The sequence below is a fragment of the Arachis ipaensis genome, chromosome B6 (genome assembly GCF_059453495.1).
Source record: "Arachis ipaensis isolate K30076 ecotype BB chromosome B6, ASM5945349v1, whole genome shotgun sequence".
Lineage (NCBI taxonomy): Eukaryota > Viridiplantae > Streptophyta > Magnoliopsida > Fabales > Fabaceae > Arachis > Arachis ipaensis.
The window spans coordinates 14,455,894-14,467,502 of record NC_142441.1 but is presented as its reverse complement, the minus strand read 5'-3'; the positions used below and the strand labels follow the sequence as shown (position 1 = coordinate 14,467,502).

General features: G+C 30.5%; 1 pseudogene; it reads right to left on the bottom strand.

Moving 5' to 3' along the window:
* Window positions 1-6,196: 6,196 nt before the first annotated feature.
* LOC107646498 (epi-neemfruitin B 7-O-acetyltransferse L7AT pseudogene) lies at window positions 6,197-7,572 on the bottom strand (annotated as a pseudogene).
* Window positions 7,573-11,609: the final 4,037 nt, after the last annotated feature.

Below are 11,609 nucleotides of genomic sequence, written 5' to 3'. Positions count from 1 at the left end.
TTGAGTGTAAAGGATTATAGCATTCATCGTAGAGTTGAGTACAGAGTGATAGAGTCAGATCATCTTAAGTACAATGGAAGATGCAAAGAGTTCGGTAAAGATTGCATGTGGTTAATTCGCATCACACTTCGATAATGAAAAAGTACTTAGATTAGAAGGTACAATGAACCTCACACTTGCTTGACTACATCGATTTTAAAGATCATCAACAAGTTGATTATCATGTTATTTATGCGAGGATCTTTTCATTGGTTAGAGCCGATGCTACGGTTACAATAAAAGTGTTGCAGCAAGCTATTGAAGCAACCTATGGATTCAGACCTAGTTACAAGAAGGTCTAAATGACAAAACAGAAGACAATAATACAGATCTATGGAGATTAGAAAGAGTCCTATGACGAGTTGCCTCATTGGATCCTTAGAGTGTAGTCCATCATGGAGTAGGAAATCATTGCGCTGTTGAAGACTTCTCTGGTTAGAGTTGGTGATCAGGTTTAGGGTACCGTGTATTTTCATCATCTTTTCTGGATATTTTCTCTTTGTATTGAGGCATTTCGATATTGCAAGCCGCTAGTTAGTATTGACGGTACTCATTTGTATGGCAAGTATGGCAATACTTTGTTTTTGGCTATCGCGCAAGATGAAAACTCGAATATCTTACCCATTATTTTTGCACTTATGGAAGAGAAAAATGCGGAGTCCTTATCTTTTTTCTGACCAACTTGTAGCAAAATGTGACTCCACAAAAGGATATTTTGATGATCTCTGACAAACACAATGGTTTCAAGGCTGCGCTGCACTGGAGGCTCTTGATAGTAATTAACTACCTCCTCATACATTTCAAGTATTTTGCATTCATCATGTTGCAGCTAATTTCTCTTCCATTCTAATGTTTCTAAGCCTGCATTTTACAGTTTAATTGATCATAATAATCTTGTCCTTCCATCTTTATAAAAAATTGTGATTAATGTCTCTAATTACTCCACTAATTTTAATACCACTAATCATCAAATTATTAATAATTCTACTTCTTCTAACTTAGTTTATGATACTCACAATTCTACTTCTATTGTTGATACTCAAAATTTAGAAAAGAAAATCTTTTTACAAATGACTTAGACGCAATCAGCTATGCAGCCTATTTCTGGTACTCAAATTGTTCTTGATCAAATTGAACAAAATAACTCTCAGATTGGTTTATAAAATCTCACTAAAATCAATAATAATTTAAATAAGGGAAAGTATGAGGAGCCAATGGAATATTTATACAATGTGTACAATGGAGGTTTAGGAAGTATTAGAGATATAATCATTAGTGTTACATTTTCCTATCAGCTGAACCTTTTGGGATGAGTGGTATCATGACATAGTATTAGAGTACTAGATCTGAATCCTTGGTGAACCCTAAAATCAGTTTAAGCTTTTGAGAAGATGTTTATTATCGCTAGTATACTCGAATGGTTATTTTAGATAGTATGGGAGATATTCATTTTGTAACTTAATAGCTCATTGTACACATGCTGCTTTTACTGTTTCTTATTGGAAACAGGCCATGTTTGAAGAATATGAGGCTTTTGTTAACGTTGCAAGTGTGAGGAATGTATGAAGTTAGTCCCACATCAAAGAAAACAAAAAAGAGTGAGAAGTTTATAAGATGAGAGATCCATTAATTTACTATTGTAAAATTTTAGTTGTAAATGGGTTATAAAGTAGTTTGATTTTAACAAGACCTTCTTAAATGGAGATCTTCATCAAATTATTTACATGATGCAATTCATTGGTTTTGAGGACAAGACTGGTTCTCATGTGTGTAAGCTATAATAAATCTCTTTATGGCTTGAAATAAGCACCAAGGGAATAATTCTTAAAGTTGAGTTCTATTTTGTACTCTTTTAGTTTTTAAAATATAAAGTCTGATAAATTTTTATTTATTAATAAAGATCCAGGTTCTGTGATATATATATTATGTTATATACACGATCGACATTATAATCACTGGTAATAATGCAACTCAAATCAATGATTTAATCAAGAATTTAGATTCTGTTATCTTGGAGAGTTAAATTATTTCTTTGGCATTGAAATTCTTCAAAAGCTAATAGACATTGCATTTGTTCCAAACTAAGTATATATCTTAGTTGTTATTAAAATTAGGGATGAAAATTACTAGTCCTATGCCGACGCCTATGGTTTTCTCTCTTCAACTTCTTTCTACGGGGTCTGAAAGCTTTAAAGATCCGAAATTATATAGAGCTATTCTAGAATCTTTGTAACCATTACTCAACTAGATTTGTCTTTTTGTAGTTTTTAAAATAAGTCAATTCATGCAAAATCTTCTGCTATCACATTGGAAAGCAGCAAAAAGAGTTTTAAGATATTTACAAGGTACAAAATATCAAGGTTTGGTGCTGCACAAATCAAATGATTCTAAAATCTATGCCTTTTTTTTTTACTCAAATTGGGCAGTAGACCTTGAAGATAAGAGGTCAGTTTCTGATTATTGTGTATATCTTGGGACTAACTTGATTTTTTTGGTCTTGTAGAAAACAAAAAACTATACGTAGATCATCAACTGATGTAGAATTTAAAAAACTTAACCTCTTGTGAAGCAGAGATAACTTGGTTGAAGAACTTGCTTAAAGAGTTGGATGTTAAGATTGTTATGGCACCAATAATTTTTTGTGACAATATTAGCTTTTTAATGAGATTTTAAGATTAAAGAAGATGCCTGATGAGTGGAGAAAGAGCACCTTGGTACCTATCTACAAGAATAAGGGGATATACAAAGTTGCGAAAACTATAGAGGAATCAAGTTTATGAGTCATACCATGAAGTTATGGGAAATGGTGATAGAATGGAGATTGAGAAAAGAGACACAAGTAACAAAGAATCAATTTGGATTTATGCCAGACAGATCTACCACTGAAGCGATATACCTATTAAGAAGGATGATGGAGAGGTATCGTAGTAATAAAAGGGATCTACATATGGTGTTTATTGATTTGGAAAAAGCGTATGATAGAGTATCAAAGGAGGTCTTATGAAAGGTTTTAGAAAAGAGGAGAGTAAGGATCGCATATATTCGTGCAATTAAAGACATGTATGATGGGGCCATAACTAGTGTGAAGACTCAAGGTGGTGTGACGGAGGAATTTTCTATTGGTATAGGATTACACCAGGGATCATCCTTAAGTCCATACCTTTTCACATTAGTCTTGGAAGTACTCACAGAGCACATCCAAGAGCTTGTGCCATGGTGCATGCTTTTTGCCGATGATATCGTCTTTATGGGAGAGTCAAGGGAAGACCTAAATAAGAAGTTGGAGTTATGGAGAGAAGCTCTAGAAGTGTATGGTCTGCGCATAAGCTATAGCAAGACGGAATATATGGAATGTAAGTTTAGTCTGAGAAGGGAAAACCCTAATATAGAGGTGAAGATTGAAGAAAACATCCTACAAAAAGTTAAAAGTTTTAAGTATATTGGGTGCATCATACAGGATAATGGAGAGATTGAACAAAATGTAAATCATAGGATCCAAGCAGGTTGGTCAAAATGGTGGAGTGCATCTAGTTTTATATGCGACAAATTAAAAAAGTGCCTTTAAAATTTAAAAGTAAATTCTATCGCATTGCTATAAGACCGGCTATGCTTTATGGTACGGAGTGTTGGGCAGTTAAAGGGGAGCACGAACATAAGATGAGTGTGGTAGAGATGAAGATGTTGAGATGGATGAGTGGTCATACGCGATTGGATAAAATAAGGAACGAAGATATAAGGGAGAGAGTTGGAGTAGCACCCATTGTGAAAAAGATGGTTGAATCGCGTCTCAGGTGGTTTGGACATGTGAGAAAAAGACTGATAGAACATCCAGTCAGGAGGGTGGATGAGATGAAAGATGGACAAAGGGTGAAAGGCAGATCAGAGGAAGACCTAAGAAGACCATCCATGAGGTGGTCAAACGAGATCTACATGTAAACGGTCTCTCTATAGACATGATACATAATAGAGCACAATAACGTCATTTGATTCATATAGTCAACCCCATTTAGTAGGACAAAACTTTGTTGTTGTTGTTATTAGTACTGTATGTACTACTCATAACAAACCCAATTTTTTATAATAAAATTAAGTATTTTCAGCGATTAGAGATAAGCTAAATAAGGGTCAGTTACAAGTAGTTCACATTTCTAGGATGGATCAAGCGACGGATTTATTATTCAAGTCACATTACATTGCACTAGATAACTGAACCAAGATATATAGAAGTATCATTTTTTTTTTGTTTTTATTTTATTTTTTATGATTTATAAAACAAAATAAAATTATCTTCTACATAATCCAATACGCAAACCAAATAGTAATTTAATTATAAATTCTAATTTTGTGATTTTATTAATCAAATTAAAAAAATACCATATATTCAATCTCTCTTCTCTAGACCATTAAAACCCTTCATTTAATTTTATACCCACTAAATTAAACACGTATTTATTGAGAAGGACGGCGAGCTTTAACTATTATTAAGTTTAAGCTAGATTACTCGGTCCCAAATTATAAAATTTAGATAAACTATGGCCGTCACTCTTGGTAAAAAAAAAAATAGACATATTAATTTTTACTATTATTTAATAAAATTATAAAAATTATTATGCATTTTCTCAAATTAGAGATAAATAAATTTATGTGAACACTAATTTATCTAATAAAAAATTTAAAAAATTAAATAGCATTTCCTTAATTCTTTTTACCATATATGGCAAATGGCAGGTTGCCATAAAATTATTATTATCATCACTTCTTAGAATGACACGTGCTCAGTGCATCACTAAAAGAGTTAGATAAACTTTGGATTTTTTTTAAAAAAAATTGATTGATTGAATTAAACATTTTTTATAGATATTATCATTGATTAAATTTTCATTTATTGATGATAAAAATTGAGACCTACGGGCCATGGCTTGATGGCTACAAGTGACTTTTATATGAAAATATTTCTAAACAATTGGGAGTAGAAAAAAATATTCTCACTCTTAAATTAGGCATAAATTAATAGATTAAATTGTATTTGTATTTATTTTTTTTTTCGCACATTAAAATTAACACATAGTTGTTCATTATTAAATAAAATATAAAACTCAATATAATTATCACTAAAAATTATATATAAAGGATGCCAACCCTAAAGACAATAGGTTTCCACCACTTGCATTGGATATCTCATCTCTAAAAGAATAGTGAGCTTTAATTTGTTCAGAGTTATAATACAAACATGAAAATAGTCCAACTCGGCCTCATATAACCGAATCCTGCTACGTATATACATGTACAAATCGTGTATGTAGTCAAGTTTTATTCAAATTGGTTATTAGAGAGTAATAACCACTTCATGTTGTGAAGTTGATAGTTGAGAATCATTAGATAAAAATTTAGTCAAATCAATTAAATTATTTACGTGAAATTGATTGCATTTGAATTTCTACCAAATTAATAATAATGTATTGGTTTTGTTAGATAGACAATAATTTTTATAAACAATATAAATAATAAATTTTAAAATTGCTTTAATAAATAAAAATACACTATACCTCTATAAAAATTACAAATAAAAAAAAATTTACTGTATACATAACTACATTATTCACTAAATTCATTGTTCTCCTATACTTTTCTATGCCGTAATTTTGTAGCTGGTAATATCAGTTCATGTGCATGAAACATGTACATATTAATATACACATTATATTTCATTTCCTTTGTCTTGGAGTTCTGATATCATAGAAATCATAAGCTCTTTTGACTAACATATATAGGACATGTTATTAACCTCTCTTCTTATTTGCATGAACACAAACTTCTTATATTCATTTTTTTTTTAACATCAATTTAAGGGGGAAAAAATTCAAAATCTCAAAACATCCGAAGTACGAAGAACTTACAAACCAAACCAAAAACACTATTTAATTAAAACATCAAATTAATTCATTTTTCTTTACTATATAATATAATAGATGGAGCTTAATAATCATTAACCCACTTTATTGTGAGAATTACAAGAAGTTTTGACTAAAATATGAAATACACTATAATAATTTCTCCTTAGTACATACGTGTTTTTTTAATTACTTAGTCAATTAATTCTCTTTCATTATGAACAAGAAGTGGCTAATGATAAAGAAGAAAATGAACAGATTCAAGCCTATAACCTTGAGTTAGACACTGCCAAAGGACTTGGATCAAGAGTTGCATAAGTGAGTAATTCAGTGTTTGACACCAAATGCTTCATTTTCTCTTCATCCAAGGTAACCCAAGCTTCTATACCATCTTTGAACTTAGTATCAATCAAGATTAACATATTCATTAACACTGAATTACTTTCGAAACCAATAGTACTCACCCACATAGGTTTTCCCCATCCAAAATCAAAATCATAGACTCCAAAGTTACACCAACTAGTAATACCTAATCTTTCCAATGCCTCATCACCCTTATTATTAGACCATGTTTCACCGCTAATTTTCCTAAGAGCATTTTCTATGATTGAACTCCCTTCCTCGTCACTTTGCAATCTTGCAACCAAATCCTTATCAACTTGTTCAATTGACTTTTTCAATTTACTCACCAACTCATCCAACCTCAACTCATCATCTTTACTATTACTCATGTGTTCTAAAGGTGTCAACCATAGAAAATTTCCTATAGAATTCTCAGGATGTAGAGACTCTTCCATTCTTCGGCGAAGGTTCAGCGTGTTAATCAGTATAGAAGGCCTTTGAGTTCCAAATTGATCCTTCGACGCAGCCATAAAATACCTCCACAGCAAGGCAGAAACTATTTGAACACGTGTAGGAGGAGTATTAGGATGATTCTTCAATTTTGCCACTACTTGAGCTTTGAGTGTGGCAATAGCAGAATTTTTGAACACAAACCTCCTTGTGACCCATTTTCCTTTCCTAAAAATGGAACCCCATGTTTTTCTTGACAAGTCTCTGAAATGTAAAGTACTTGTAGGGAACAGCGAATTTGTAGCAAAATTTGGTTCTGTCAAAAGTTTTGAATTGTGGTTGCAGCCGATTCTTTCTGTCCATCACTGATCCTATGTAAAAAAGAAAATCCAATTGCAATTCCACCACAATCAAAGACATTAACTTGAATGTTAATCACATGAGCTCCTATCATTGTTTCTTCTTCAAAGTATGGAGTAGTTTTAGTTTGAATAAACTTGTTCAGTGAATTCAAATCAGGCTTTTTTAACAACTTTGAAATAGGACAATTCACTTTTGCTACTACAAGGTTAGCACCTTCATCATTGCAATCAATGGACAAATCATCTTTGATCTTTCCAGCAAAAGGATAGAATTGTGTTAGGATTTCAGATAATGATTGTTTAAATAACTCTAGTCTCTTCGAAAATTCAGAGAGATTTTGTGAGGTGGTGTAGAATAGAATGATCCGTGCATGAGGAAAAGGAACAAATTGATCTAAAAGGGAGTGTTTGAAGGTTCTTAGGTGAGAGGGTGTGGGAGAAGAAGGTCTAATATCTTCTCTAGAGATGATTTCAACTTTAACTTCCATTTTTTAGCTAAAATAATGAGTTCTATATAGCTTTATAAAGAGATTGAGAAGAAAAATTATATTGTAGTTGTGTATTTTGATTTGGTTGATATGTCTCTATATATATAGAGTATTAGAACCCTTTACTTTTTAGAGAAACTTATGATCATCACGTGATCATATTAAAGAATATATGTCTTCTTTCTTTTTTTTAGGTATTTCTTAGATGAGATTATAAAAATTAATCTGTCATATTTATTTAAGTTCACAAGTGAGTTGACTATTCAATCAACTCAAATTAATCATTAAATTAATTTATTGGTTAGTCTATGTATTTTTTTTATTAAAAACAATTTAATTCGAATTAAATAAGACTATTAATTTACTTAAAAATATTTGAAAAATAATAAAAAATTAATATAAAATAATTTTAATTTATTTTATTTTATATTTTGTAATTTTTATTAAAATAATTAAATAATATTAAAAATAATAAATATGTAATTATGAATATTATATATATAAAATTTTAAATATTTAGTTAGACATGATAATTTCATGTTGTTATCTTCCTAACTCTATCATAGCTTATTAGCTTACTAATAATAATTTTTTTTTTTAATTTTAATACGTCCGTATCTAAAATTTGAACCTAAAATAATTAATTAGTTGTACAGGTACAAATCCTTGTAAGCTAAACTATATGTTCAACGGTAAATAGCATTTATAAATTGAAAATTTTTTGAAAATTAGTCATTTTTAGTAGTTTTAATTATCATTTTATTAACATAAATATTAAATTATTTTTAATAAATAAATTTTATTAATTTATGAGCATAAATACTAAAAAATATAAGTATAAATTATATTAATTCATATGTATAAAATTTTTATAAATATAAATATAAATGATATGTTTTTTGTTTATAAAATATATAAATATAAATACAAATTATTACTAATTAAATAATAACTAAAAATAGTAATATTTATTGATAATATAACATTAATTTTATAAATTTATATGAAAAGAAAGTTTAAAAAATTAATATTTTTATTAAAATTTGGTCAATATTTAACTAATAAAAATAAAATAAATAATTTTATATTATTAAATATAATCTCACACTATTAAAATATTAATAATAATTAATTAAGAACTATAAATTACAAAATCTGCTTAGTCCTAATATTTCTCTCATGTAAAACACCATGAAATCTTTTTAGAGAACTAATATGGTATTTGCGGAGTTAGTAATGCATGTTCCGTATGGGAGAAAAATTTTTTAAGTTTCATACCTACTATAAGTTAACCACATTTATTGAGAAGAACGGCGAACTTTGACTATTATTAAGTTTAAACTAGATTCTTAGGTGAGAGGGTGTGGGAGAAAAATTATGAAGCCTTTAATTATATCATTAATTTTTTTGTAACTTTTTCGTGGAAAATTATGGATAAATTTAATTATAATTCTAAATTTAATTTTTTTACTTAATTTCATTCTAAATTATTTCATTTTGTTTTAAGGTTAGAATAATTACAGGAGTTAGTACGTGATATAATTCCTCTATTTTTGTCCTTATTTAATAGTATTGCAGCATTCCATCTTAAAATATCATTTCTTGCACCGCACAATAATAGATGATTTGTACCGTCAAATATAAGTGATGATATTTAAATTTCCACAAAACACACAGAGACAATGTATCACAATAAAGTGGCTAATGTTGTGATAAGGATGGAATGAATGTCCATTTATTAATATGGGTGGCTAATTTTTTTAAAGATTAACTTCTCAATACAGATTGAAAATTAATGAAGGTTGATATTTAAATTTTTGTATTTATAAATAGAGGAAAAATCCTCACGAAATATACACAGCAATAAAAATCTTTTTTATTCTCTTTTTCTTATACTATTTTCTCTCTTTTATATTCTTTACTACAATATCAATATATTAATTATATTGTGATAGTAATTGTGGTGAATAGTAATTTTAGAGTTTCCTATTTACACTTTCTTATTTTATATTTATTATATCTTCCTTAATTATTTATTTTACAATACGTTATCAGCACGAAACTCTAACGAAATTTTAGGAAGACTCCAGGTAACAAATTTTCATTATGTCGAAACTCTTTCATCTTGAATTTAATGTTCTTAATATATCTGAAAATAATTATTTATCAGGGATACTAGATGTTAAAATCCATCTTGATTCAATGGATCTTGAAGATACCATTAAGACTGAAAATAATACATCCTAGAAGGATAAAGCCAAAGTCATGATTTTTTTTTTTGTCGTCATCTTGACGTATGATTGAAAAATGAATATCTCATATTAAAAGATCCTGCAGATCTGTGGAAAGACCTTGAAAAAAGGTACAATCATGTGATATTTCCTCAAACCCGATATGTTAGAGAAAACTTTCTCAACTTTCCATGCCTCGAATGTGCTCCTGCAGCAGCAGTATCGAGAAAAAGGATTTAAAATTTTTTTTGAGCTAATTTCTTGCTTTCTTGTTGCTGAACGCAACAATGAGTTGCTCTTAAGAAATCATGAAGCGTGCCCAGCTAGCGCCGCCCCATTTTCTGAAGCAAATGCGGCAAATTTTAACTCCAGAAGAGGTAAATGGCAAGATTTTGATAACAAGAAAAATTATGGAAGGAAAAGAAATTATGTTCATAAGAAAAGATCTCACCAGAAGTGGGATAAAGAAAGAAACAATGGGCAAAGTATATCAATTGAGGATAAATGCTTCCGTTGTGGTGGAAAGGGCCATTGGTCACGTACCTGTCGTACCCCAAGGCACCTAGTTGATCTTTGAAGGTTGTGGTAGGCTTAGAGAAGGGGGGTTGAATCTATGCCTTCCTTTTAAGTTGTTGTTATTACCCTTTTAAAACAAACTTTCAATTCAGGTTCTGTTTGAACTTAGCAGCAGAAATTTATGAGACAATTTATTTTTGTCTCATGAATATCAGAAAATAGAACTCAGCAGAGAAGAGAAAAGCTAACACTAGCATGTATCCTGGTTTGGTTGCCTTGTGCTATGCAACCTACGTCCAGTTTCCTCCACAACAATGGAAGGATTTCACTATAGTTAACAGTATTACATACACCAATTTCACAGGATTGACCCAATTCTTTCACACTCAAGTTCTAACCTAACTTGACATTGGTTATGCTAACACCTAACTATTCCTCTTAGTGCTAACCCAACTAAGAAAGGGATACCTTACAGATACAAGATACAAGACACTTAATGAACCTAAAGAAATCAGAAAATAACTCTAGGCTTTTCTCTCAAGTGTATCACTTAACCTTTTTCCACTCATGGCTTTTACTTGAGCTTTCTCACAATGCCTTTTCTCACAAAAAATTATAGAAAGTAAACTTAGAAAAGTACATTACAATCAGTAAAACATGAAGGAGATTGACTTCATCAACAGCCTCTGTGCTATGCGAAAAACCAGATTAGCAAGCCTCTGATTCAGTTCTTCATATTGGCGGAATGCACCTTTGACTAGGTTACACTGTCCAGTTAGTTGAACTTCTTCAAAGAGCTCTCTCAGAACAAAACCTCTATTCACTGGTTTTCTCTCCTTAGTTTCTGAATGAACAGCAAACCTCTTTTATCTCCTTGAATGTTGCTGGGTTCTTCTTCCAAGGTCAACACCTTGAGCCTTGAGCTTCACCAACCCACAGATTCACTTTTTTTCTTTAATCCCCAGAGTAGAAACTCTCCTTCTGACTTCCTCATCTTGACTGAAAGCCATAAAGCAGTAACCACAATAGTCTTCTAATGGTCAACTTGATCTGAGCCCTTGAAAACTAATTTGGTCCCCAAGACATGTTTGAGACCGTGGATTTACAGTAGAGAGGAACAGAAATCTTCTTTTCTATATAGCTCAAAACGGAGATACAGAGGGTTGAAGATGAAGAGAAGAAAGTGTGTTGCATGTAAGAGGAAATGGATTACCTTGAGCTTTCTGATCTTTTCTTGATATGGTTGATTAGACCTCACCCTTCTTTGCTTAATCTTCTCTTTCTTTCCTC